The following is a 26773-nucleotide window of genomic DNA, read 5'->3' on the forward strand; positions in this document are numbered from 1 at the left end:
TCAGGTCAAACACGGGCAAGGAAATTTCCTGCTGATTACCACCTACTGCCCTCCCTCAGCTGATGAATCATTCCCCCCCCCCCCCCCAATGTTGAGCACCACTTGGAGAAAGCACTGAGGGTAGCAAGGGCACAGAATGTACTCTGGTTGGGGGACTTCACCAAGAGTGGTCCATCACCAAGAGTGGCTCGGCAGCACCACTACTGACCGAGCTGGCTGAGTCCTGAAGGACATAGCTGCCAGACTGGGCCTGCGGCAGGTGGTGAGCGAACCAACATGAGGGAAAAACCTACTTGACCTCGTTCTCACCAATCTACCCGTCGCAGATGCATCTGTCCATGACAGTATTGGTAGGAATGACTACCACACAGTCCTCGTGGAGACAAAGTCCCGTCTTCGCACTGAGGACACCATCCAACGTGTTGTGTGGCACTATCACTGTGCTAAATGGGATAGATTCAGAACAGATCTAGCAGCTCAAAACTGGGCATCCATGAGACGCTGTGGGCCATCAGCAGCAGCGGAATTGTATTCCAGCACAATCTGTAACCTCATGGCCCGGCATATTCCTCACTCTACCATTACCAACAAGCCAGGGGATCAACCCTGGTTCAATGAGGAGTGTAGAAGAGCATGCTAGGAGCAATACCAGGCGTACCTAAAAATGAGATGCCAACCTGGTGAAGCTACAACTCAGGACTACATGCATGCTAAACAGCGGAAACAGCATGCTATAGACAGAGCTAAGCGATTCCACAACCAACGGATCAGATCAAAGCTCTGCAGTCCTGCCACATCCAGTCGTGAATGGTGGTGGACAATTAAACAACTAATGGGAGGAGGCGGCTCTGTAAACATCCCCATCCTCAATGATGGCGGAGTCCAGCAAGTGAATGCAAAAAAGGCTGAATCATTTGCAACCATCTTCAGCCTGAAGTGCCAAGTGGATGATCCATCTCGGCCTCCTCCCGATATCCCCACCATCACAGAAGCCAGACTTCAGATAATTCGATTCACTCCACGTGATATCAAGAAATGACTGAGTGCACTGGATACAGCAAAGGCTATGGGCCCCGATAACATCCCTGCTGTAGTGCTGAAGACTTGTGCTCCAGAATCAGCCGCGCCTCTAGCCAAACTGTTCTAGTACAGCTACAACACTGGCATTTACCCAACAATGTAGAAAATTGCCCAGGTACATCCTGTCCACAAAAAGCAGGACAAATACAATCCAGCCAATTACCGCCCCGTCAATCTACTCTTAATCATCAGCAAAGTGATGGAAGGTGTCGTCGACAGTGCTATCAAGCGGCACTTACTCACCAATAACCTGCTCACCGGTGCTCAGTTTGGGTTCCGCCAGGACCACTCAGCTCCAGACCTCATTACAGCCTTCGTCCAAACATGGACAAAAGAGCTGAATTCCAGAGGTGAGGTGAGTGACTGCCCTCGACATCAAGGCAGCATTTGATCAAGTGTGGCACCAAGGAGCCCTAGTAAAATTGAAGTCAATGGGAATCAGGGGGAAAACTCTCCAGTGGCTGGAATCATAACTAGCACAAAGGAAGATGGTAGTGGTTGTTGGAGGCCAACCATCTCAGCCCCAGAACATTGCTGGAGTTCCTCAGGGCAGTGTCCTTGGCCCAACCATCTTCAGCTGCTTCATCAATGACCTTCCCTCCATCATAAGGTCAGAAATGGGGATGTTCGCTGATGATTGCACAGTGTTCAGTTCCATTCGCAACCCCTCAGATATTGAAGCAGTCCGTGCCCGCATGCAGCAAGACCTGGACAACATCCAGGCTTGGGCTCGTAAGTGGCAAGTAACATTCACGCCAGACAAGGACCATCTCCAACAAGAGAGTGTCGAACCACCTCCCCATAACATTCAACGGCATTACCATCGCCGAATTCCCCATCATCATCCTGGGGGTCACCAGAAACTTAACTGGACCAGTCATATAAACACTGTGGCTACAAGAGCAGGTCAGAGGCTGGGTATTCTGCGGCGAGTGACTCACCTCTGACCCCATGAAGCCTTTCCAGCATCAACAAGGCACAAGTCAGGAGTGTGATGGAATACTCTCCACTTGCCTGGATGAGTGCAGCTCCAACAACACTCAAGAAGCTCGACACCATCCAGGACAAAGCAGCCCGCTTGATTGGCACCCCATTCACTCCCTTCACCACCGGCGCACCGTGGACCATTCACAGGATGCACTGCAGCAACTCGCCAAGGCTTCTTCGACAGCACCTCCCAAACCCGTGACCTCTACAACCTAGAAGGACAAGAGCAGCAGGTACATGGGAACAACACCACCTGCACGTTCCCCTCCAAGTCACACACCATCCCAACTTGGAAATATATCGCCGTTTCTTCATAGTCGCTGGGTCAAAATCCTGGAACTCCCTTCCTAACAGCACTGTGGGAGAACAGTCACCACACGGACTGCAGCGGTTCAAGAAGCTGGCTCACCACCTTCTCAAGGGCAATTAGGGATGGGCAATAAATGCAGGCCTCGCCAGCGACACCCACATCCCATGAAGGAATAAAAAAAAGTCTCTTCATTCCAGGTATCATCTTGACAACTCGATGCTAGACTTTCCAAGGCCAGGATATCTTTCTGGAGGGAGGGCCACTCAAAATTGAACGTAATATTATAAATGAGGCCTCACTATTGCAACAGTACTTTCTTGTTTTTATATTCTAAACCTTGCGATCAAGTCCAGCATCCCATCAGCTTTTTGATCACTTTTTCCACCTGTAAGCTAGCTTTTAACAATTTACATACATGCCCCCTAAAATCCCTTCATTCATCTACCCCATCCCTGTGCTTCCTCATTTAGATTATACTTTCATCTGCCATTCCTGAGTCTAAAATATACTCACATTTTGTTAAACTGCATTTGCCATTGTTTCACTTACTACTTCTGTCCTTGTGCAATTTCCTGTTCTCTTCTTCACAATACCTCCTAGCTTAGTATCATATGCAAATGCTCCTCTATTCCTAAAACCAAATATACACATCTGGGGAAACAATTTGTCACTGCCCACCAATCTAACAATTACCCTTTTATCCCAACTCTTTACCTCCTACAAGTCCTATTTATGCCACAAGGATCTCTCAAATTCCATGCACCTTAATTTTAGCTTGCAATCTCTCATGTGGGCCTTTGTCAAATACCCCCTAAAAATCCACTCTCACAACATCCGTTGATTATCCATCACCTCAGAACTCTATTTGGTTAATTAAATATATTCTACCCTTCACAAAATCATGCTGATTTCCCCTTGTCAGTTTATGCCTTTGGAAGTGCTCATTTACTCTGTCCCTAATGATAGATTCTCGTGATTTTCCCACTATTGATGTTAAACTCACTGATCTACAGTTATTTGTGTGTCCCTTCCTCCTTTTTTGAATAAAGATGTTACATTTGCTACATTACGGTCCTCTGGTACTATCCATGAATCTAGTGAGCTTTGGAAGATAAGTAATGCATTTCCAATTCCCTCACATATTTCCTTTAGTATCAAGTGCCTGAACCCAGAGATTTGTCTGGCTTCAATCCTGTTATTTTACTATAATTTTACTGTTCATATTATCCCAGTAAATTCTTCCCCTTCACTAATCCCGAGTCTTCCCTGTACCTCTGGTATTGCATCCTCAGTCTGCATTTGTTGTTTTAATTCTTGCCCCAATTCATCACCCTTTTGTAAATCATCTTTTATTTAATGCTGGCCCTAACCATGTAGACCATGGTTACATCAATCTAGAATTATCCCATTTACCTTTCATGGATAATCCACTAATTAACTTCTTCAATTGTCTCCACTGTTAGTCTATAGATTACCAACTAAGAACTTCTTCCACTCTATTCCCTGTACTGTATAGACTTACATTCCTCTAATAATTCATCACAGTCACTATAGTATTTCAAAATTTGCAAATGACACAAAGCTTGGAAGGGTAGTGAACAGTGAGGAGGATAGTGATAGACTTCAAGAGGATAGACAGGCTGATAGAATGGGCGGACACGTGGCAGATGAAATTTAACGCAGAAAAGTGCAAAGTGATACATTTTGGTAGGAAGAATGAGGAGAGGCAATATAAACTAGAGGGCACAACTCTAAAAAGGGGTGCAGAAAGAGAGATCTGGGGATATATGTGCACAAATCGTTGAAGGTGGCAGGGCAGGTTGAGAAAGCGGTTAAAAAAGCATACAGGATCCTGGGCTTTATAAATAGAGGCATAGAATAGAAATTACCTGAGGAAGGAGGAAGCCTCCGAAAGCTTGTGAATTTAAAATAAAATTGCTGGACTATAACTTGGTGTTGTAAAATTGTTTACAATAGAATAGAAAAGCAAGGGAATTACGATGAACCTTTCTAAAATACTGGTTCGGCCACAACTGGAGTATTGCGTCCAGTTCTGGGCACCGCACTATAGGAAGGATGTGAAGGCCTTAGAGACTTATTAGAGATTTACTAAAATGGTTCCAGGGATAAACGACTTCAGTTACGTGGATAGATTGGCGAAGCTGGGGTTGTTCTCCTTAGAGCAGAGAAGGTTGGGAGGAGATTTGATGGAGGTATTCAAAATCATGAAGGGTCAAGACAGAGTAGAGAGAGAGAGAAACTGTTCCCATTGGCAGAGGAATCAAGAACCAGAGGACATAGATTTAAGGTGATTGGCAAAAGAACCAAAGGCGACATGAGGAAAAACTTTTTTTTTAAAAACACAGCAAGTAGTTAAGATCTGGAATGCACTGCCTGAAGGGGTGATGGAGGCAGATTCAATTGTGGCTTTCAAAAGGGAATTGGACAAGTACTTGAAGGCAAAAAATTTGCAGGGCTACAGGGAAAGGACGGGGAATTGGGACTAGCTGGATTGCTCTATCAGAGAGCTGGCACAGACTAGATAGGCCAAATGACCTCCTTCCGTATTGTAACTGTTCTATGGTTCTATAGTAGACATAAATGTTCTTGAATTCAGTCAATAGCAAGAGCAGTAATATCACAGATAAAGTACTTTTTAAAAAAAATGTTAAAGCTCAAGAAATTAATGACTTGTATTTATATAGCGCCTTTTACATCCTCAGGATGTCCCAGAGTGCTTCAAAGTTACTGAATTACTTGTGAAGTGCAGTCACTAATATAGGCAAACAGAGCAACCAATTTGTACATAGCAAGATAATCTGTTTTTAGTGGTGTTGGTCGATTGTCCAGAATACCAGGAGAATTCCCCTGCTCTTTTTCGAATAGCACCTTGTGACTTTTTATGACCACCGGAACAGGTGGATGGGGCCTCAGCTTCATGTCTCATCCAAAAGATGGCAACCCTGGCAATGCAATATTATCCCAGTGCTGCACTGAAATGTCAGCCCAGATTATGTGCTGAAATTTTGGAGTGGTGCTTGAAAGCATAACCTTCTGACTCACTACCCATGAAACAAATATACATGGGGTCATCCAACTTTAACCTTTAAAATAAAGATTCTTAGTTCAAGTTTAGAACAACCACTCAGGACAGACAAAAATGTAAGTTGTAAATAATTTCCACTGAAGCTGCAGTTCCGACTCCTTTTCGTACAATAAAGAAAAGCAAAAACTAAATCACAAGGTTCTGTGACTTGGTACGATGCATATTGTTAAAGATGGATCACATACTCATTAGAACAAGATTTCCTGCAGCTTGCACTAAGTATAGAAATTTCCATGATATGCAACAGATCTGTGCCCAGAGAAGTGGTAATAAAAAACAATTTTTGAGAAGGATAAAAATGAATTCTGAGGAAACACGAAGTCAGCAGTGTGACTTTCAAATGGAAAAGACAACGTTCCACTCTACATGATTGGCCTAGAGGACCATCGGAACTAGAAGAAGTCATTTAAATTCGCCATAGTGGACTGAAGTTGCTGTTCATATTAAGAAATGTGAAATAATTGTACATTTGACGTAACATTTGCTTACAGGATACAATTTCTTAGATATCTTCAGCACTGGTCCTGAGCCAAAGGCTGACCACTAGACCTTCAATATACTGATCAATACTTCAGTTATACACCAATTTCTGATCAATTGGATACTTCACATTTCAAAATGATCTGAAGTACACACTTGCAACATAAACTCTAAGCTATAAAATAGGATTTTATATTTTCAAATTGGAAATTTCTTACAATCGGTACACATATTTGATTATGTGCGCACTGGACAATACTGAGCAATTTCTCTATTATGAACCCAAGTACACCCCTCAACAGGTCAAACGTTTAAGCATTTGCCTGAAAGCTACAAGTTATAGCTTTACAGAATATAAAAGCAATTGTGCTGCTGCCCATGAATTTGACCTGCATGAGGCAAATGTGAATTGATAGAGAAAACAGTGAGACAAGACGGCTGGCACTTCTATGACAGAAAGCAGCGAAGGCACAAACATGGTCCTCACCTGGAAAGTGAGAATGAAAAAGCAGCTTGTGCATGAAATACAGAAAAATGAGTATGCTGGGGCAATTGAGCAAAAGCAGGGCAAACTGCACAGAACAAAAAATAGCCCCAATAACTAGTCAATGGTGATCCAAGGATGAGTGCACTCTTTTAGAGTCATAGAGTTATACAGCACGGATAGAGGCCCTTCGGCCCATCGTGTCCGTGCCGGCCATCAAGCCCTGTCTACTCTAATCCCATATTCCAGCATTTGGTCCGTAGCCTTGTATGCTATGGCATTTCAAGTGCTCATCCAAATGCTTCTTGAATGTTGTGAGGGTTCCTGCCTCCACAACCCTTTCAGGCAGTGAGTTCCAGACTCCAACCACCCTCTGGGTGAAAAAGTTCTTTCTCAAATCCCCTCTAAACCTCCCGCCTTTTACCTTGAATCTATGTCCCCTTGTTATAGAACCCTCAACGAAGGGAAAAAGCTCCTTAGTATCCATCCTATCTGTGCCCCTCATAATTTTATGGGCAACAATTAGCAAGCACTTTCCAGACTACAAGACAAAGCTAATGGAATACTAGTGCTACACTGGGTCGCCTAAACGGTATGATTATGCCTTAGACTAAATGGAGAATGCAGATAAACTTGTGGTATGACATGCTTATCACCATGAATGAAAAGGGAACCTCTACTATTAACAAAAAAGCAATAGAAAACTGATTTACTGAAATGCTGGCAACTTCCAGGAAACTCCATTTATGATACTGAATCCATAACATTATCCAAGGTTGAAATGCCAATTTGCATACATTTATTATCGCTGTAAAAGAGCTGGATGACAGAAATTTTAATGAAGAACTGGATGAGAACTGTGTGGAATCAAAAACCAGGTGGCTTTCTATGTAAGTAAACATGCTCTAATGATGGAAATACTCAGGTCAGGCAGAATCTGTTGAGAAAGGAAAAAAGTTAATGGGGCAGAAATTGCTTGGAAAAGAACAGTGAGCTCAACAGCACTCGCTGTTGTTAGTGGCGAAATGGAGGAGCAAGTTCCAGCATTCGCACATGCAGTGAAATGCGGAAATCCGGAACTTGCTCCTGCTGGTTCACTGGCGATATGACAGCTTTGAATTAAAAGTATACCAGCTGCAATCAGTGAAATCATTGAAAAAGCGCCAACTTACTCATCTGCCCAGCTGGAAAGTAACTAATATCGTCAAAAACAGGTACTTAAAGATACCAGGTCTAAACTAAGTTGGGTAGTCTAGGACTAGGGGACATAGCCTAAAAATTGGAGCCAGGACTTTCAGGAGTGAAGTTAGGAAACACTTCTACACGCAAAGGGTGGTAGAAGTTTGGGACTCTCTTCTACAAACGGCAGTTGATGCTAGCTCAATTGTTAATTTTAAATCTGAGATTGATAAATTTTTGTTAACCAAAAGGTATTAAGAGATATGGGGCTAAGGCGGGTATATGGAGTTAGGTCACAGAGTAGTCATGATCTCATTGAATGGCAGAACAGGCTCAAGGGGCTAAATGTCCTACTCGTGTTCCTATCTAGCTTTCACTTCCTGGATTTCGCGTTCCAAGCTTGCAGAAACAGTTGCGCAGCTTGCCAAAAATGCTGCAATCTGACTGGTTGAGGAGAGAGAGTGATCTCCCGCTTCTCCCACGGGTCCTGGCTTCACTTGAACCAATACAGGGCTCTTCTCACTTCCTATTCAAGAAATTGCACCCAGTAAAGGCCACAGTAAGTTAGTGGGTTAATGTAAATCTATGGAGCAATAAGCAATGTTGGTTGACCTCTCCGAGCAATTTCTGGGCCAATGTTTCAGGTGTAACCCTTCATCAGAACACTACTTTGACAAAGGGCTATACCTGAAATGTTACTTTTATTTCTTTCTCCATAGATGCTGCCTGACCTGCTGAGTGCTTCCAGTATTTTATGTTTTTGTTTCAGTTTTTCAGCATTTTCTTTCGCTTTCTTTGGTAAATGTGAGCAATTAATGCGTTTACTCATCACTAACAATGATATGGTCATAACGACCAGATGAGTACAAGTCATCAATTTGGACGTATACAAAACCAAGCAAGCATGATTTGTAAAACAAGTACCACAACTGACTTCAATGGTATAAAGTGACAGCAACAAGCCACGTGCAGCAACTTCAACTGCTTCAGATGCTACAGTGAACACTGGACACATGCTGGTCAAACCAGATTCCATTTGAAGGTTTTAAAAGTGACGACCCTCTGATATGGATGAAAGTGAGTACTGTCAGTCTCATTATGATCGCGATAGATATTCAGAGTAAAGTTCCAACGATAAAGGAGGCAGTGCTGCATTTAATTCCAAAAAATGAAGCATGGCAAGTAGGTAATGCAAGGATAGGGGAACATCTAGCAGCTACCAATAACAAATAAGTTAGATATAAAAATTGAAAAGAAGAAGGAAACAGTCAAAGATAAAAGCACTTGACTTAGAAAAAGCAAATTTCTACAATAAAACGATAAATTAAGAAAATCTGGCAGATAAGACAGTTGGCAAACAGTACGAAACTAATAGATCATTACGGCTCAAACTAGACACCTTCCCAAACAAGTAAAGAGAGTACAATTAAAACTGGAATTCCTTCGAGGAGAGAAATTAAAATGAGTTAGAGCCATATAACAAATCTAGGGCTAAAAATCCGCCCCCCCAAAAAAAAAATCAAGCAGATTAGAGGAGTTGTAAAGAAAATTAGAAAAGATAAAGGGTATCAAAAAAAAACTCATGTAAGATTTCTTACAACACCAGGTTATAGTCCAACAGTTTTATTTGAAAATCACAAGCTTCCGGAGCTTACCTCCTTCATCAGGTGAGTGAGTGAAGGGTTCTAAGATCTCATAGCATATATTAGCCTGGGAGACGATCACAGCAATCAAAGGTGTCGTTGGTGTTCAGACAGGTTAGCCACGGAAAACATTACATCCCAGTATACTGAATACACAATGGGTCAGATTACAAAGCCAGAGAGGGGGAGAGAATGTCCAGTTGTATTAAAAACAGATAACTTTTTTTTCCGCTGGTGGGGTTACGTGTAGCGTGACATGAACCCAAAATCGGGATCTTGGGTTCATGTCACGCTACACGTAATCCCACCAGCGGAAAAAAAAGTTATCTGTTTTTAATACAACTGGACATTCTCTCCCCCTCTCTGGCTTTGTAATCTGACCCATTGTGTATTCAGTATACTGGGATGTAATGTTTTCTGTGGCTAACCTATCTGAACACCAACGACACCTTTGATTGCTGTGATCATCTCCTAAGCTAATATATGCTATGAGATCTTAGTACCCTTCACTCACTCACCTGACGAAGGAGGTAAGCTCCGAAAGCTTGTGATTTTCAAATAAAACTGTTGGACTATAACCTGGTGTTGTAAGATTCCTTACATTTGTCCACCCCAGTCCATCACTGGCATCTCCACATCAAAAAAAACTCAGCAGTGAATATAAAGGAAAACAGTTAAGGATTTTGTCTGCACCTAAAAAGAAAAAAAAGGGTTAATTAGAGACTAAAAAGAATGCCAGAGATACTAAGTGAGTACTTCGCTCTTGTTTTTACAGAAGAGAATATAATAAACTTATGGATAAGGAAGTAAATGAAAAAGCTATTGAAACTCAAAAGTGGAAAAGACAGGGGCCCCAATGGCATGTATCCTAAAACTAAAACACCCCCCCCCCCACCAAGTCAACAGTCCAAGCTCTTCATTCTTTTCTGTAAAAAGTTTGCTCACAAATATCAGTGCTACATGTCAGACTTTTGAAATTGGAATGTTTGCTTCACCAAGTTAGCAAGCACACACCTATTCACAACTATGGCCAATGTTGCACATGATTTTACTCAGCTAAGCACTTATAAGTAGTTGAAATTAGCTTTCTCCCTTCCACACTAAGAACTGAACTCTTAAGAAACTTATGATATTACAGCCAACACTTTTCTGTAGCACAAGAGAAATAAATATAACTTCCAAAAGAAAACCAATGCACATGTGGATGTAAAAAAAGAAAAGGCTGAACAGAGAGTAGTGGTGAACAGTTGTTTTTCAGACTGGAGGGAGGGGTACAGTGGTGTTCCCCAGGGGTCAGTGCTGGGACCACTGCTTTTCTTGAAATATATTAATGACTTGGACTTGAGTGTACAATTTCAAAATTTGCAGATAACACAAAACTTGGAAGGGTAGTAAACAGTGAGGAGGATAGTGATAGACTTCAAGAGGATATGGACAGGCTGGTGGCACGGGCGGACACGTGGCAGATGAAATTTAATGCAGAAAAATGCAAAGTGATACATTTCGGTAGTAAGAAGAGGAGAGGCAATATAAACTAGAGGGCACAACTCTAAAAGGGGTACAGGAACAGAGAGATCTGGGGGTATATGTGCACAAATTGTTAAAGGTGGCAGGGCAGGTTGAGAAAGTGGTTAAAAAAAGCATATGGGATCCTGGGCTTTATAAATAGAGGCATTAGAGTACAAAAGTATGGAAGTCATGATCAACCTTTATGAAACACTGGTTCGACCACAACTGGAGTATCGTGTCCAGTTCTGGGCACCGCACTTCAGGAAAAACGTGACTGCCTTAGGGAGGGTGCAGATGAGATTTACTAGAATGATTCCAGGGATGAGGAACTTTAGTTACATGGATAGACTGGAGAAGCTGGGGTTGTTCTTCTTGGACCAGACAGTTGTGAGGAGATTTGATGGAGGTATTCAAAATCATGAAGGGTCTAGACAGAGTAGATAGAGAGAAACTGTTCCCATTGGTGGAAGAGTCAAGAACCAGAGGACATAGATTTAAGGAGATTGGCAAAAGAACAAAAAGGTGACATGAGGAAAAACTTCTTTTTTTAAAAACGGAGTGAGTGGTTCAGATCTGGAATGCACTGCCCGAAGGGATGGTGGAGGCAGATTCAATCATGGCCTTCAAAAGGAAACTGGATAAGCACTTGAAAGGAAAAAATTTGTAGGGTTACGGGGAAAGAGCGGGGGAGTGGGACTACCTGGATTGCTCTTGCATAGAGCTGGCGCGGACTCAACGGGCCGAATGGCCTCCTTCCGTGCTGTAACCTATGATTCTATATATACACACACACTACAAGATTACATACGTTAATGATCACAATCTAGATTTGTGTGGCTTTCATCATTTAGTGATTCAAGAGTCAGCTTTTATTCGATAGTTGCTAAGAATTCTTTCCTCTGGATTTAAATGTTAGTTTAACACCTTACTTGTATTGGAGTCTATCGATTATTAAGTACTTTTAGGCCACCCAGTTTACACTTCAGCCCTTTTCTCCCCAGATCAGATCAGCAATGATGTCCATAGAGTTTTGTGGGAGGATCTCAAAGCCCCACTGACCCTCGCTAAGCTATCTGAAGCTCTCAACCAGTTCTCCTGAAACAAATCCCCGGGGCTGGATGGGCTGACCGTAGAGTTCCACAGAGCGTTCTGAGCAGTCCTGGAGAACAACTATCTGCAGGTCTTGGGAGAGGCATTGGCAACCAGAGAGATGACCCTGTCAGTGCAGAATGGTCATTGTCCTGCTGCCTAAGAAGAGTAATCTCTATTCTCTGAAAAACTGGCATCTGGTCTCAGCATGGATTATAAAATCTTTGCCAGGGCAATGTCCACCTGCCTTGGATCCGTGCTGGCCCATATAATGCACCCTGCCAATGCTAAATGGACCCGAGCCACTCCATTTATGATAACATCTATCTGGTCTGGGACCTGACCCACCATTCCCAAAGGGCTGGTCTGTCGAGCACCTTCCTCTCCCTAAACCATAGAATAGGCTCGAGAGACTGAAGGCCTACCCTTGTTCCTATGCCAGGACACCAGAAATACCCTTGCTCTTCTTCGAGTAGTGCCATGGGATCTTTTAGGTCCACTTAACATGTGGATGAAGCCTTCGTTTAATACCTCATCCAAAGACACCATCTCCAACAACGCAGCACTCCCTCCGTACTGCTGCGAACTGCCAGCTTACATTACACGCCAAAGTCTTGCAGTGAGGTTTGAAAACTCAACTTTCATTCTCAGATGAGTGTGCTGCCACTGAGCCAAGTTAGTAGAGTTGACATTCTCAAATGGACCATAAGTTCTGCCATCCCATTTGTGGAATAGAAATCAATCTTACATCAAAACTACAACACAGAAACAGGCCATTCGGCCCAACTGGTCTGGGCCAACGTTTATGCTCCACACAAGCCTCCTCCCTCCTTACTTCATCTAACCCAATCGGGATACCCTTCCATTCCTTTCTCAGTCGTGCTTATCTAGCTTTCCCTTAAACGCATCCAAGTTATTTGCCTCAACTACTCCTTGTGGTTGCACGTTCCACATTCTTATCACTCTTTGGATAAAGAAGTTTCTCCTGAATTCCATATTGGATTTATTAGCAACTATTTTATATTTATGACCTCTAGTTTTGGATTCCCCTCCACCTCCCCTCCCCCCAGGTGGAAACCTTTTCTCTACATCTACCCCATTAAGCTCTATTATCTTAAAGACCTCCATCAGGTCACTCCTCAGCCTTCTCTTTCCTAGAGAAAAAAGCCCCAGCCTATTCAGCCTTTCCTGATAAGGATATGCTCAGCGCTCTGGTATCATTCTTGTGAATCTTTTTTGCACCCTCTCCAATGCCTCTATAGCCTTTTTTATAATATGGAGACCAGAACTGCACACAGTACTGAAAGTGTGGTCTAACCAAGGTTCTATACAAGTTTAACATAATTTCTTTGCTCATTAATTCTATTCCTTTAGAAATGAACCTTAATGCTTGTTTGTCTTTTTTATGGCCTTATTAACTTGCATTGCTACTTTGTGTATCTGTACCCCTAGATCCCTTTGCTCCTCTATCCCATTTAGATTATCTAAGCAGTACGTGGCCTCCTTATTTTTCCTACCAAAATGTACCACCTCACTTACCTACACAGAAATTCATTTGCCAATTACACACCCATTCTGCAAGTTGACTAATGTCCTCTTGCATTTTGACACATTCTTCCTTTATATTAACTACACCACTGAATTTGGAGTCGTCTGCAATTTCGAAATTGTACTTCCGATTCCCGAGTCCAAATCGTTTATGTAAATGGTGAACAACAGTGGTCCCAGCGCCGATCCCTGTGGGACACCACTTCCCGCCTTTTGCCAGTCTGAGTAGCTACCCTTAACCACTACTCTGTTTTCTGTTTTGTAGCTAACTTGCTATCCAATCTGCTACCTGTCCCAACTCCACATGCTCTGACCTTAGCCATGAGTCTTCATTGTGGTACCTGATCAAAAGCCTTTTGAAAATCTTCTGTATGATACCAGGAATGAGAGGCTTTATTTATTAGGAGAAACTGGAGCTCTTTTCATCAGAATAAAGAAGTTAAGAGATCCAATAGAGGTGTTCAAAAATTATGAGCAGATTTGATGAGGTAAATCAGGATAAACTATTTACAGAGGTTGGTGAGTCAGTAATTAGAGCGCATAAATTTAAAATCGTTGCCAAAATAACAAAAGGGAGAAGTTAGAGAATTTTTTTTACTGCAGAGGACTGTTTGGGCATGGAATGCTCTACCCATTAACTGGGGTGAGGGAAGTGAATAAATATTTGAAGAAAAAAATTGTAACAGATAAGGGTAAAAGTTAGGGAAATGGGATTAAGTGTATAGCTCTTTCAGAGAGCCAGAACAGGCGCGATGGTAATGACTTCCTTCAGTGCTGCAAAATTCTGATTGTGTGGTACTGGAGGAAATGCAACAGGGCAACTTGGAGGCACTTCTTTCCAAATACAACTATTGAAAGTAAGCCTATGAGTGGCAAAACATCTTGAATATGTAACAGAGTTTAAATTGCAACATCTGATTTTCTAAAAATTACACATAGCCCACTCCTATCAGTTTTACACAAAATGTGCAGGAAGCATTAAGGTTTCAATAGGCTGCCTTTGTCAATGGCAGATCTACAGCCAGACCACGCCTTTAAAATGCATACGCAAATTATAACTTAAGAGCTTTGTATTTTTAGGCAGTGTGAATGTTGAGCACGTGCTTCAAGCATGGAATGGCATCAACGATCAGATAATTCAGTATCCCCAGTCTGGGCTGGGGGAAGGGTGACAGGTAAAGAAAATGGCCAGGGTTTTCACTCAATTATTGTCCAGTAATCCCTGCTATATCCAAGTACAGAATATCTGGCTAGGAAAGGATCAGGTTCAAATCTGATGCTTCCAGTGTTCTCTCCAGACCAATAGCCCCTATATGTAGAACTAGTCACTTGGATTGGGGAGCAAACTTGTGGATATATATCCCAGAACACCACCTTCAGGAAAGGGGAGAAAAATTGAAAGAAAAAAACAAAAGTATAGTTTGCTAGTATCCTGATGCAGCAAATATTAATTACCCTGTGCTAGTTTCCATCCCCAATCATAAACTACAGCATAGAATTAGACTGTTCAGCCTATAATGCCTGTGCTGGTACTAGCTCTTCAACTGTAGCTATTGACTCTAATCCCATTTCCCTGCCCTTTCACCATACCCTTTTAAAGGATATAGTTTCTGTCTCAACAGCCAATTGTGATGAAGCATTCCATGTTCTAAAAACCCTCCAAAAAACATTTCTAAACTCCTCTTTATTCTTTGTGATAATCTTGAGTCCATGTCCCCTTTGTACCAATTTGCTAACCAATGGCAATAATATTTTACGCTTCACCCTCTCAACTTGTAATAATTTTGAAAACCCTCATTAATCTCCTCCGTTCCAATGAAAAAGCACCAGTTTTACAAGTCTTCGTTTATAGTTCTTATTCCTTGTACAATTCTAATGTATCACTGCCGAATCTTTCCATGCCTTCAATAAAGGAGTGGCCAGAAATGCACACAATAGTCCAAGTGTAGCCTAACCAATCTATTGCACAAATTCAACATCACTTTCTTGCTTTTATAGTCAATTCCTAAAGCACAAAACTCAGAATCCTGTTTGTCTTTTATGGATTTTGCTACCCGTACTCCCACTTTGAAAGAGCTATGTCTTTGCATCCCTAAACCCCTCCCTTTCTTCACTTTAAAAGGTCTTATTGTTTAGGGTATACTTACTTTCCCCAAAGTATACGATTTCATATTTCTCTGCATGAGCTGCATCTGCCATTTATCTGCCCACTCCACTAGCCTACTTATGTATTGCTGCAATTTTTCTCAGTTTGCACATGCTCTCTAATTTGACATCAGCAAGGTTTAATACCATTTCTTTTACCAATGTCGACGTTATTTATACAAGTGGAAAACAAAAAAACAAGTCCCAGCACAAATACCTGAATCACACCATTACCCCCATCCTACTAATCCAAATCACATCCACCTTACCCCTACTCTTTGCACTTTGTCCCCTACCCATCTTTCTTTTCATGTCGCTATATTCCCTTCAATACCACGAGTGGAACTTTCAACTCCGGCAGCAGCGGCATCAGATTGGCTGCCCATTGCACGCCATGGCCGATTTTCCAATTATTGACTTCATAACAGGCGGCCAATTTGATAGCCAGTTTTACGCTCCGACCGAGATTGAATGTTCCGCCCCATATTACGAAAATTAATAAACAAGTCCCTTATGTGGCACTGAAGTATATACAAGTACCCATATTACCACAGACACAATTTGGCCACCAAACAGCAAGTGTAGGGCACTTTGTTAGATTCTAAATATGGAAAACAAAAAGCAAATTTCTCTGAACAAAATCAAGGCTCAATCGAATCAAGGCCCCACACCAGTGTGGTACTGAGTGGGTGCTGTGTTGCAAGAGTGGTTAATTCTTCAGATGCTACATTAAATTAAGGACTTGAATGTTTTAATCCGGCAGATGTTAAAAAACTCATGGTAACGTCTCAAGAGAAAGAGTGAGTTATGCCGGTGTCTGGGGCAACATTCCTCCTTCAACCACCAAACACAGATTAAATGATCATTCATTACTTTGTTGTTTATGGGATCTTGCTGTGTCCAAAATGACTGCCACATCCGCCTACATAACAGCCACTGTACCCTGAAGTAATTCATTATACATGAAGGGCTTTGAGGCATGACAAGTCTTTCTTTATGTTTCACCAATCTAATCATTCTAAGGAGTCACAGTACAAATGTCTTTCCAACAGATTAGTACAGATTTCACAAGCAAGGCCAGAGTTCTCATGAAACAACTGCATAAAGTAGAAGCTGCAGCCATGATCACAGCCATTAGGAATAAGGGAGGGAAATTCTGGAACTCTCGCTGAAATCAATAGTTGTTCTAGACAGTTTATTTGCCTCAGACCAATGCAGCAGTAAAAGATTGTGTTCTTTGAGATTCTATCAACACCCCAAATAAAAAAAGTTAAGTAGGCCAATAGACACTAAATTATTCAATTGAGACAAGGGTTTATCAAACTAACTGAAGAAATAAAATCTTTGCTCAATTGTCATTCGAGTTTAAGGGCTTCAAAATCAGAACTACCTCCTTACATTTATATACCACTCATATGGTTGTTGGGACCACTGCTAGTTATGATTTTTTTTAAATAACCTGGATTTGGGTATACAAGGCATAATTTCAAAGTTTGCAGATGACACGAAACTTGGAAATGTAGTAAACAGCAAGGAGGATAGTAACAGACTTCAGGAGGACATAGACAGACTGGTGAACTGGGCAGAGACACAGCAGATGAAATTTAAAGCAGAGAAGTGTGAAGTGATGCATTTTGGTAGGAAGAATGAGGAGAGGCAATATAAACTAAATGGTACAATTTTAAAGGGGGTGCAGGAACAGAGACCTGCGGTGTATGTACACAAATCTTTGAAGGTGGCAGGACAAGTTGAGATGGCTGTTAAAAAGGGATCCTTGGCTTTATAAATAGAGGCAGAGTACAAAAGCAAGGAAGCTATGCTAAACCTTTATAAGACTCTGATTAGGCCCCAGCTGAATTATTGTGGCCAATTCTAAGTACCACACTTTAGGAAGGATGTCAAGGTCTTAGAGAGGATGCAGAGGAGATTTACTAGAATGGTAACAGGGATGAAAGACATCAGTTACGTGGACAGTCCAGAGAATCTGGAGTTGATCTCCTGAGAGCAGAGAAGGTTAAGGGGAGATTTGATAGGTATTCAAAATCATGAAGGGTTTTGATACAGTAAAGAGAGAACCTGTTTCCAGTGGCAAAAAGGTTGGAATTAAGATGAGACAGATTTACGGTAATTGGCAAAGGAGCCAGAGGCGACACACAAAAAAATTTTTGCGCAGCGAGTTGTTATAATCTGGAATGCGCTGCCTGAAAGGGTGGAGGAAGCAGATTCAATAGCAACTTTCAAAAGGGAATTGGATAAATACATGAGAAAATTTCCAGGGCTATGGAGAAAAAGCAGGGGAGTGGGACTAATTGGATAACTTTTTCAAAAGAGCCAGCACAGGCACAATGGGCTGAAAGGCCTCCTTCTGTGCTGTATCATTCTATGAACATTTGAGCACTTTACAAGGGGGAAATCATGGAATCATAGAATGGTAAAAGCGTGGCAGGAGGCCATTCAGCCCATCGAGTCCATGTCATCTCTATGCAAGAGCAATCCAGCTAGTCCCACTGCCCTGCCCTATCCACGTAGCCCTGCACATTTTTTCGTTTCAAGTATTTATCCAGTTCCCTTTAGAAGGCCATGATTGAATCTGCCTCCACCATTCCCTCGGGCAGTGCATTCCAGATCCTAACCACTCGCTCTGTAAATAAGTTTTTCCTCATATCACCTTTGGCAAAAGAACCAATCACCTTAAATCTATGCCCTGTAGTTCTTGACCCTTCCACCAATGGGAACAGTTTCTCTCTATCCACTTTGTCTAGACCTTTCATGATATTGAATACCTCTATCAAATCTGCACTCAACCTTCTCTGTTCCAAAGAGAACAATCCCAGCCTCTCCAGTCTATCCACGTAATTTAAGTCCCCCATCCCTGGAATCATTCTAGTAAATCTCCTCTGCACCCCCTCCAAGGCCTTTACACCCTTCCTGAAGTGCGGTGCCCAGAACTGGACACAATACTCCAGTTGTGGCCGAACCAGTGTTTTATAAAGATTCATCATGTCTTCCGTACTTTTGTACTCTATGCCTCTATTTATAAAGCCCAGGACCCCATTTGCTTTTTTAACTGCTTTCTCAACCTGCCCTGCCACCTTCAACGATTTATGCACATATACCCCAAGATCCCTCTGTTCCTCCACTCCTTAGAGTTGTGCCCTCGTTTATATTGCCTCTCCTCATTTTTCCTACTGAAATGCATCACCTCTCATTTTTCCACGTTAAACTTCATCTGCCATGTGTCCGCTCATGCCACCGGAGTGTCTATATCCTCTTGAAGTCCATCACTATCCTCCTCACTGTTTACTACCTTTCCAAGTTTTGTGTCATCTGCAAATCTTGAAATTATGCTCCGTACTCCCAAGTCCAAGTCATTAATATATAACAAGAAAAGCAGTGGTCCCAGCACCGACCCCTGGGGAACACCACTGCACACCTCCCTCCAGTCCAAAAAAACGTTCACCACTACTGTTTCCTGTCATTTAGCCAATTCTATATACATGTTGCTATTGTCCCGTTTATTTCATGGGCTGCAATCTTAATTGCAAGCCTACCATGTGGCACTTTATCAAATGCTTTTTGAAAATCCATATACACCACATCAACTGCATTGTCCTCATCTACCCTCTCTGTTACCTCAACAAAAAACTCTATCAGGTTGGTTAAACATGATTTGCCTTTAACAAATCCATGCTGGCTTTCCCTAAATCGATCCACACTCGTCCAAGTGACTGCTAATGCTGTCCTGGATTATCGTTTCTAAAAGTTTCCCCGCCACTGAGGTTAAACTGACTGGCCCATAGTTGCAGGGTTTATCTATACAACCTTTTTTGAATGAGGGTGTAACATATGCAATTCTCCAGTCCTCTGGCACCACCGCTGTATCTAGAAGATTATGGCCAGGACCTCCGCAATTTCCCCCCTTACTTCCCTCAGCATCCTAGGGTGCATCCCATCCGGACCAGGTGACATCTATTTTAAGTACAGCTAGCCTTTCCAGTACTACTTCTTTCTCAATTTTTAGCCCATCCAGTATCTTAACTATATCTTCCTTTACCGAGACTCTGGCAGCATCTTCTTCCTTGGTAAAGACCGATGCAAAGTATTCATTTAGTACCTCAGCTACGCCCATTGCCTCCATGAGCAGATCTCCTTTATGGTCCCTAATCAGCCCCACCCCTCCTCTTATTACCCATTTACTGTTAACATGTCTGTAGAAGACTTTTGGATTCCCTTTTATGTTGGTCGCTAGTCTATTCTCATACTCTCTCTTTGCCCCTCTTATTTCCTTTTTCACTTCCCCTCTGAACTTTCTATATTCTCCCTGGTTGGCACTTGTGTTATCAATCTGACACCCGTCATATGCCGTTTTTTTCCCCACTTCATCTTACTCTCTATCTCCTGTGTCATCCAGGGAGCTCTGGCTTTAGTTGCCCTACCTTTCTTCCTCGTTGGAATGTACCTTGTCTGTACCCGAATCGTCTCCTCTTTAAAGGCTGCCCACTGTTTAATTACAGTTTTGCCTGCCAATCTATGATTCCAATTTACCCAGGCCAGATCTGTTCTTATCCCAGTGAAATTGGCCCTCCTCCAATTGAGTATTTTTACTTTAGAGTGGTCAGAGTCCTTTTCCATAGCTATTCTAAACCTTATGATACTATGATCACTGCTCCCTAAATGCTCTCCCACTGAACTTGCTCCACTTGGCCCGTCTCATTCCCTAGAACCAAGTCCAGCAATGCGTCCTTCCTCATTGTGCCAGAAACGTACTGGTCGAGAAAGTTATCCTGAACACATTTCAAAAAATCCTCCCCCTCTTTGCCCCTTATATTACTATCCCAGTCTATATTAGGATAAATGTAAGAAATCTTACAACACCAGGTTATAGTCCAACTGTTTTATTTGAAAATCACAAGCTTTCGGAGGCTTTCTCCTTCATCAGGTGAGTGTGGGATTCCATGGAAGGTTACCACATTTATAGTCAGAGAACAATACCTGGTGATTACAAATAATCTTTCCAACTGCTCGTTGTCAAGGCAATCAAAGTGTTCAGACAGAGAGATGTTACCTACAGGACCACCGAATATACAAACGGCCAGAACAAAAGACAGAGACAGAGAGAAACATCCAAAAGGAAGAGAAAGACAGAGAATGACCCGTTGTGTTAAAAACAGATAACTTTTTTTCGCTGGTGGGGTTACGTGTAGCGTGACATGAAACCAAGATCCCGGTTGAGGCCGTCCTCATGGGTGCGGAACTTGGCTATCAATTTCTGCTCGACGATTTTGCGTTGTCTTGTGTCTCGAAGGCCGCCTTGGAGAACGCTTACCCGAAGATCGGTGGCTGAATGTCCTTGACTGCTGAAGTGTTCCCCGACTGGGAGGGAACCCTCCTGTCTGGCGATTGTTGCGTGGTGTCCGTTCATCCGTTGTCGCAGTGTCTGCATAGTCTCGCCAATGTACCATGCTCTGGGGCATCCTTTCCTGCAACGTAGGAGGTAGACAACGTTGGCCGAGTCACAGGAGTATGAACCATGTACCTGGTGGGTGGTGTCCTCTCGTGTGATAGTGGTACCTGTGTCGATGATCTGGCATGTCTTGCAGAGGTTACCGTGGCAGGGTTGTGTGGTGTCGTGGACGCTGTTCTCCTGAAAGCTGGGTAATTTGCTGCGAACGATGGTCTGTTTGAGGTTGGGTGGCTGTTTAAAGGCGAGTAGTGGAGGTGTGGGGATGGCCTTAGCGAGGTGTTCGTCGTCATCGATGACGTGCTGAAGGCTGCGGAGAACATGGCGTAGTTTCTCCGCTCCGGGGAAGCACTGGACGACGAAGGGTACTCTGTTGGTTGCGTCCCGTGTTAGTCTTCCGAAGAGGTCTATGCGATTTTTCGCTGTGGCCCGTCGGAACTGTCAATCGACGAGTCGAGCGTCATATCCCGTTCTTACGAGGGCGTCTTTCAGCGTCTGTAGGTGTCCATCGAGTTTCTCCTCGTCTGAGTAGATCCTGTGTATTCGCAGGGCCTGTCCATAGGGGATGGCCTCTGACGTGGTTAGGGTGGAAGCTGGAAAAGTGGAGCATCGTGAGGTTGTCCGTGGGCTTGCGGTAGAGTGAGGTGCCGAGGTGCCCGTCTTCGATGGAGATTCGTGTGTCCAAGAAAGAAACCGATTTTGAGGAGTAGTCCATGGTGAGCTTCATGGTGGGATGGAACTTGATGATGTTATCGTGTAGTCTCTTCAGTGATTCTTCGCCATGGGTCCATAGGAAGAAAATGTCGTCGATGTATCTGGTGTATAGCGTTGGTTGGAGGTCCTGTGCAGTGAAAAAGTCCTGCTCGAACTTGTGCATGAAAATGTTGGCATATTGGGGTGCGAATTTGGTCCCCATAGCTGTTCTGTGTGTTTGGGTAAAGAACTGGTTGTCGAAGGTGAAGACATTGTGATCCAGGATGAAGCGGATGAGTTGTAGGATGGCGTCTGGGGATTGGCTGTTGTTGGTGTTGAGTACTGATGCTGTTGCAGCGATGCCGTCATCGTGGGGGATACTGGTGTAGAGTGCGGAGACGTCCATCGTGGTGAGAAGTGTTCCTGGTTCAACTGGTCTGTGGGTGCTGAGTTTTTGTAGGAAGTCTGTAGTGTCGCGACAGAAGTTGGGGGTTCCCTGTACGATGAGTTTCAGGATGCCCTCGACGTATCCAGAGAGGTTCTCACACAGGGTTCCGTTGCCTGATACGATAGGACGTCCGGGTGTGTTGGCTTTGTGTATCTTTGGGAGGCAGTAGAAGTCTCCCACGCGGGGAGTACGTGGGATGAGAGCACGTAGGATGCTTTGAAGGTCTGGATCGAAGGTCTTGATCAGTTTGTTGAGCTGGTGGGTGTGTTCTTTGGTCGGATCTGTGGGTAACCATCTGTAGTGTTCCTGGTTGTCCAGTTGTCGGTATGCTTCTTTGCAATAGTCCGTTCTGTTCTGTATGACGATGGCTCCTCCTTTGTCCGCTGGTTTGATGACGATGTTGCGGTTGATCTCGAGAGCGTCGATGGCGTTGCGTTGTGCTCGGGTGACATTCTGGACTGTCTTCAGTGCGGCTGATGAATCTGGCATTGACGCATTTCCTGACAGCTTGAGCACACATGTCAAGCTTAGGTCAGCGACCCTCCGGAGGAGTCCAGTTTGACTCTTTCTTCTTCGGTTGCTGTACCGCGGATCCCTCGGTCTGCTGTTCCGGATCGTTGATTGTCTCATTGGGTTCGCTGCTGAAATCTTGGGATTTGTGGAAGAATTCCCGGAGCCTCATTCTCCTGATGAATTCCTCTGTGTCCGCCGCGAGACCAATGGGGTCCATTTTGGTAGTGGGGCAGAAATTGAGCCCTCGGCTGAGAACTTCGATTTCGTCTGGTTGAAGGGTGCGGTTGGACAAATTGACGATAGACTTCCCTGTGGTTGCAACCGTGGTACCGGGGGAGGCTTGGTTGATGCTGGTGGTGATGCCGAGTTTCTCAAGCCTCCTGCTCTTGGTTTTCATGTAGGCAGCGTAGTTCCGTTGCCTCATCTGTTTGGCGGTGTCTCGTAGCTGGTCTGCTGTGTCCTGAGTACAGGTTGAGTATGGACTCTATCTTGGTTTCGAGGTTGCGACATCTGCTGTAGAGTTGGTGTACGAGATGGTTGCGGAGTGTGCGAGAGGTACGACGGCAGAGTCTCTCAGCGTAATCTGAGTTGTATGTCGACTTGAGTGGGTTCGTGATCTGTAGTATTTTCGGGATCTTGTCTGCTTTCTTGCAGCTCTGTAAAAACTTGATGTCTGTGTCTATATGCACGATCTTCTTGGATATCCTCTCCACTGTGAGCCGGCAGTTTGTGGTGTCGATAGTATTAGGATAGTTGAAATCCCCCGTTATCACTACTCTATAGCTTTGGCACTTCTCTGTAATTTCCCTGCACATTTGCTCCTCTATATCCTTCCCATTAGTTGGTGGCCTATAGAATACACCCAGTAGTGTAATGGCACCTCTATCATTCCTTAACTCTAGCCAAATAGATTCTGTCCTTGACCACTCCAGGATATCCTCTCTCTCCAGCACTGCAATATTCTCCTTAATCAATACTGCCACCACCACTCCCACCCCCATCTTTCTTTCCCTATCTTTTCTGAACACCTTGTATCCAAGAATATTTAGTACCCAATCCTGCCCTTTTTTGAGCCAGGTCTCTGCTATTGCCACATCATCGTATTCCCATGTGGCTAATTGTGCCTGCAGCTCACCAACCTTGTTTACCACGCTTCGTGCGTTCACACACACATGCACCGCAAACCCGTCTTAGACCTTCTTGTACTCTATCTTGATCTGACCCCATCTAATACCTTACTATTTTTTATGCTAGGGCTATCCTTCTCTCCTGATCCTTTGTACCCTTTGTTTCCCCTTTCCAATGCTACATGGATAAAAGACGACCTGGATCTCAAGTGGTAATCTTAAATTAGAAGAATGGAAGATGCAAACTGGAATATATTGCTGGAGATTACCCAAATAGTGAGGGGTGAGTCTGTGGAAGGGTTTGAAACTGAGAATGAGAATCTTGGAGAATGGAGTCAACAATGTTAAAATTGTAGAAATGGTCAAGGAGTGGCAAAGGCATACTTGGGTACCAACAGCAATTTAAGGACCTTTGGAAAAATGGGATGGTTAGAGGTAGGATGGTAATTTGCAAGAACTTACAGTCAAGGGGAGGTGGGTGGTTTTAAAAAGGGTGGAAGCAACACCTGAAGAGAGGGAGAAGTCAGTAATGCCCAGAACACAGAGACAAGAGGAAGCTGGGAGAGCAGGGTGAGCTTAAATGAAGAGCCCACTAACAGCCAGAGCAGAAGAAAGCTTAGAAATTGCAATGTAGGGGTAGTGGGGCAAGGATGGAGAGGGAGATGGCAGTGGATGGAAACAATTGGAAACAGAAGTCTACAAGCTCCTCACATCTAAAATCAGCAGCAAGGATGGAAGATAGACACCAGGACAACTCCCTGCAGGGAAGGGAAGTCTGTGGAAGTGATCAGTGGGGGTGAAGTTATTATTTTCCCTCCAAGAGTACTCTGAAGCAATGAATTTAGTTGCAGAGTGAGACAAAGTTCTGTTAAGAGATGGGTAAACTAGATATGATAGTGGACAGCCAAGCATGCTCTTCCCATGTACTTGAGATCACAGATACCAAGGAGTGGTAGGGTGGGAGGCTGCCTGGATCAATTGGGGGGGGGGGTAGGGGAAAGGGGTAAAGGAATCAAAGATAAAGGCAAAGAAATTGTTGATTGATGGAGCATGCAGATTGATGGAGTGTCGATGTCAGTGCAAGTGGCAGGTCTGTGGTAACGGTTCGGGTGAGATTTTTTTTCCCCCCAGGGCAAAAGACGATGCAGAGGTTAGAGGCAGGCATCTTGAAAGAGATGATACACCGATTACAGAATTACAAGTCAACGACAAGGTGAAAGTGGACATGAGCGGATTATGTGGAGGGTGAGGTTGAGGAAAATCAGAGGAGATGGAGTAGAATGAGCTTGAGTGCAGCTTATGAGTTGTGAAAAGTGCAGGCTGAATAAGGAAATTTTGATAAACGAGGTGCTGTAGACTTTGAAGGGGCTCCATGATAGGCAATGGGGATTATAGGAAGGGCTGTTCAAGTGAGAAAAAGTGCCAGAGGAGCATGAGGATTGGGCAAGACCTGGAGAGTTATGTCACATGCCTCCACGGGCAAAAGGACACAAGGTAATATGCAACTTGATAGGGGGCGGGTGGAAGAGAAAAAAAAAAGTTAACTGTCCATGAACCAACTTTTAGTCAGGCCTAGTGGAGACTAAATTTGGATAGAGAAGGAACAATAAGAGGAAGGTTGAAGAAGTTGACCACTGAGAAGCACAGTGGATGGGATAGATACCGGGAGAGGAGAATAAGGGACCTCAAGTTGCTGTTCAGGGAAAGCAAGCAGCAGGTCATGCAACAGGTACAACAAAGAATGCCCATAAGCCTGCCCAGAAGTCATGAGCCTGGCCTAACAACAAGAAAGGTCAGTAGGGGAGCAGTAATGGATACAATAGGTAATTGGGTAAGTAGGGTGCAATACAGTGAATCACATAGTAGGAGAGAGAAGATGGCTGGTGATGTAGAGGGAAAAAAAGAGACACAAAATGGTAGACAGAGATACAGGAGCTCAGGTGAGGAGCAGCAATCAGAACCTGTGCTTGAGCAGACAAGGAACCATGGTAGCAACAACATTAAACAAAGAAACAAAAATCAGTGTGGAGTTGAAGTATCAGCTAAAATTATGCAAGAAAATGGGAAGGTGTCACTGGAATTACAACATGCAGCATGCTGCCAAGCCGGGATCTCATTAATTTCATAGAAGGTATTAGTATTGGGGTCACATGTCAAATCAACGCAGCCCGTTTTAATTAAGGGCACACTCAATCTATGTAGCAAGTCAGACCAATCTGGCTGCTAAATGTGGACTGTAAAATCATGGTCAAGCTCCCATTGAGCTGTACTGGGGAAATACAAACCCAACAAAGACTAGATTTTCTTCAAATACATTAAGCCAACACCTCCTTTACAAGCTATCATATATTAAGCACCTTGCTATGGCTATGTTACTGAAAATTGAAAAGGCCCTAGATGGGTTGTGCAGAGGTGTCCATTTTTAACATACTGTAAAACTTTGGTTCCATACCTAGCTTTAGCCACTGGATTCGGACACTATACATGTCTCCTCTATTATCTATAGTTTAAAATGGCATTATCTTTTCTATCTTTGGGCTGGATTTGGCTACAAGTCAAGATTATACACTTTCCCATTTATTGCAACACTTGAATCTTTTGACAATTGACATTATGGGACATCCTGATATCAAAAACCTTTCCTGTAGGACAGAGAATACAACATAATGCTTATATGCAGCTGATGTATCATCAATGCTCGTGGTTATGACTATTACTTAGACTGGCAAAAGGTGGGAAGTGATGTTCCACAAGAATCGGTGCTGGGACACTGTTGTTCACTACTTATATCAACGATTTGGACTCGGGAATCAGAAGTAAAATTTCAAAATTTGCAGATGACACCAAATTGTTGGGTGTAGTTAATACTGAGGAAGACTGCGACAAAATACGAAACAATGTTAATAAACTTGCAGAATAAGCGTGCAAATGGCAAATGAATTTCAATATAGATAAGTGTGAAGTAGTGCAT

General features: G+C 43.3%; 1 protein-coding gene across 1 annotated transcript in view; it reads right to left on the minus strand.

Annotated features, from left to right (window-relative positions):
• gsk3ba (glycogen synthase kinase 3 beta, genome duplicate a) overlaps positions 1-26773 on the minus strand; it is a 181835-nt gene that overhangs the window by 125591 nt on the left and 29471 nt on the right. The window lies entirely within an intron of this gene.

This window comes from Heptranchias perlo, chromosome 11, assembly GCF_035084215.1.
Source record: "Heptranchias perlo isolate sHepPer1 chromosome 11, sHepPer1.hap1, whole genome shotgun sequence".
Classification (NCBI taxonomy): Eukaryota; Metazoa; Chordata; class Chondrichthyes; order Hexanchiformes; family Hexanchidae; genus Heptranchias; species Heptranchias perlo.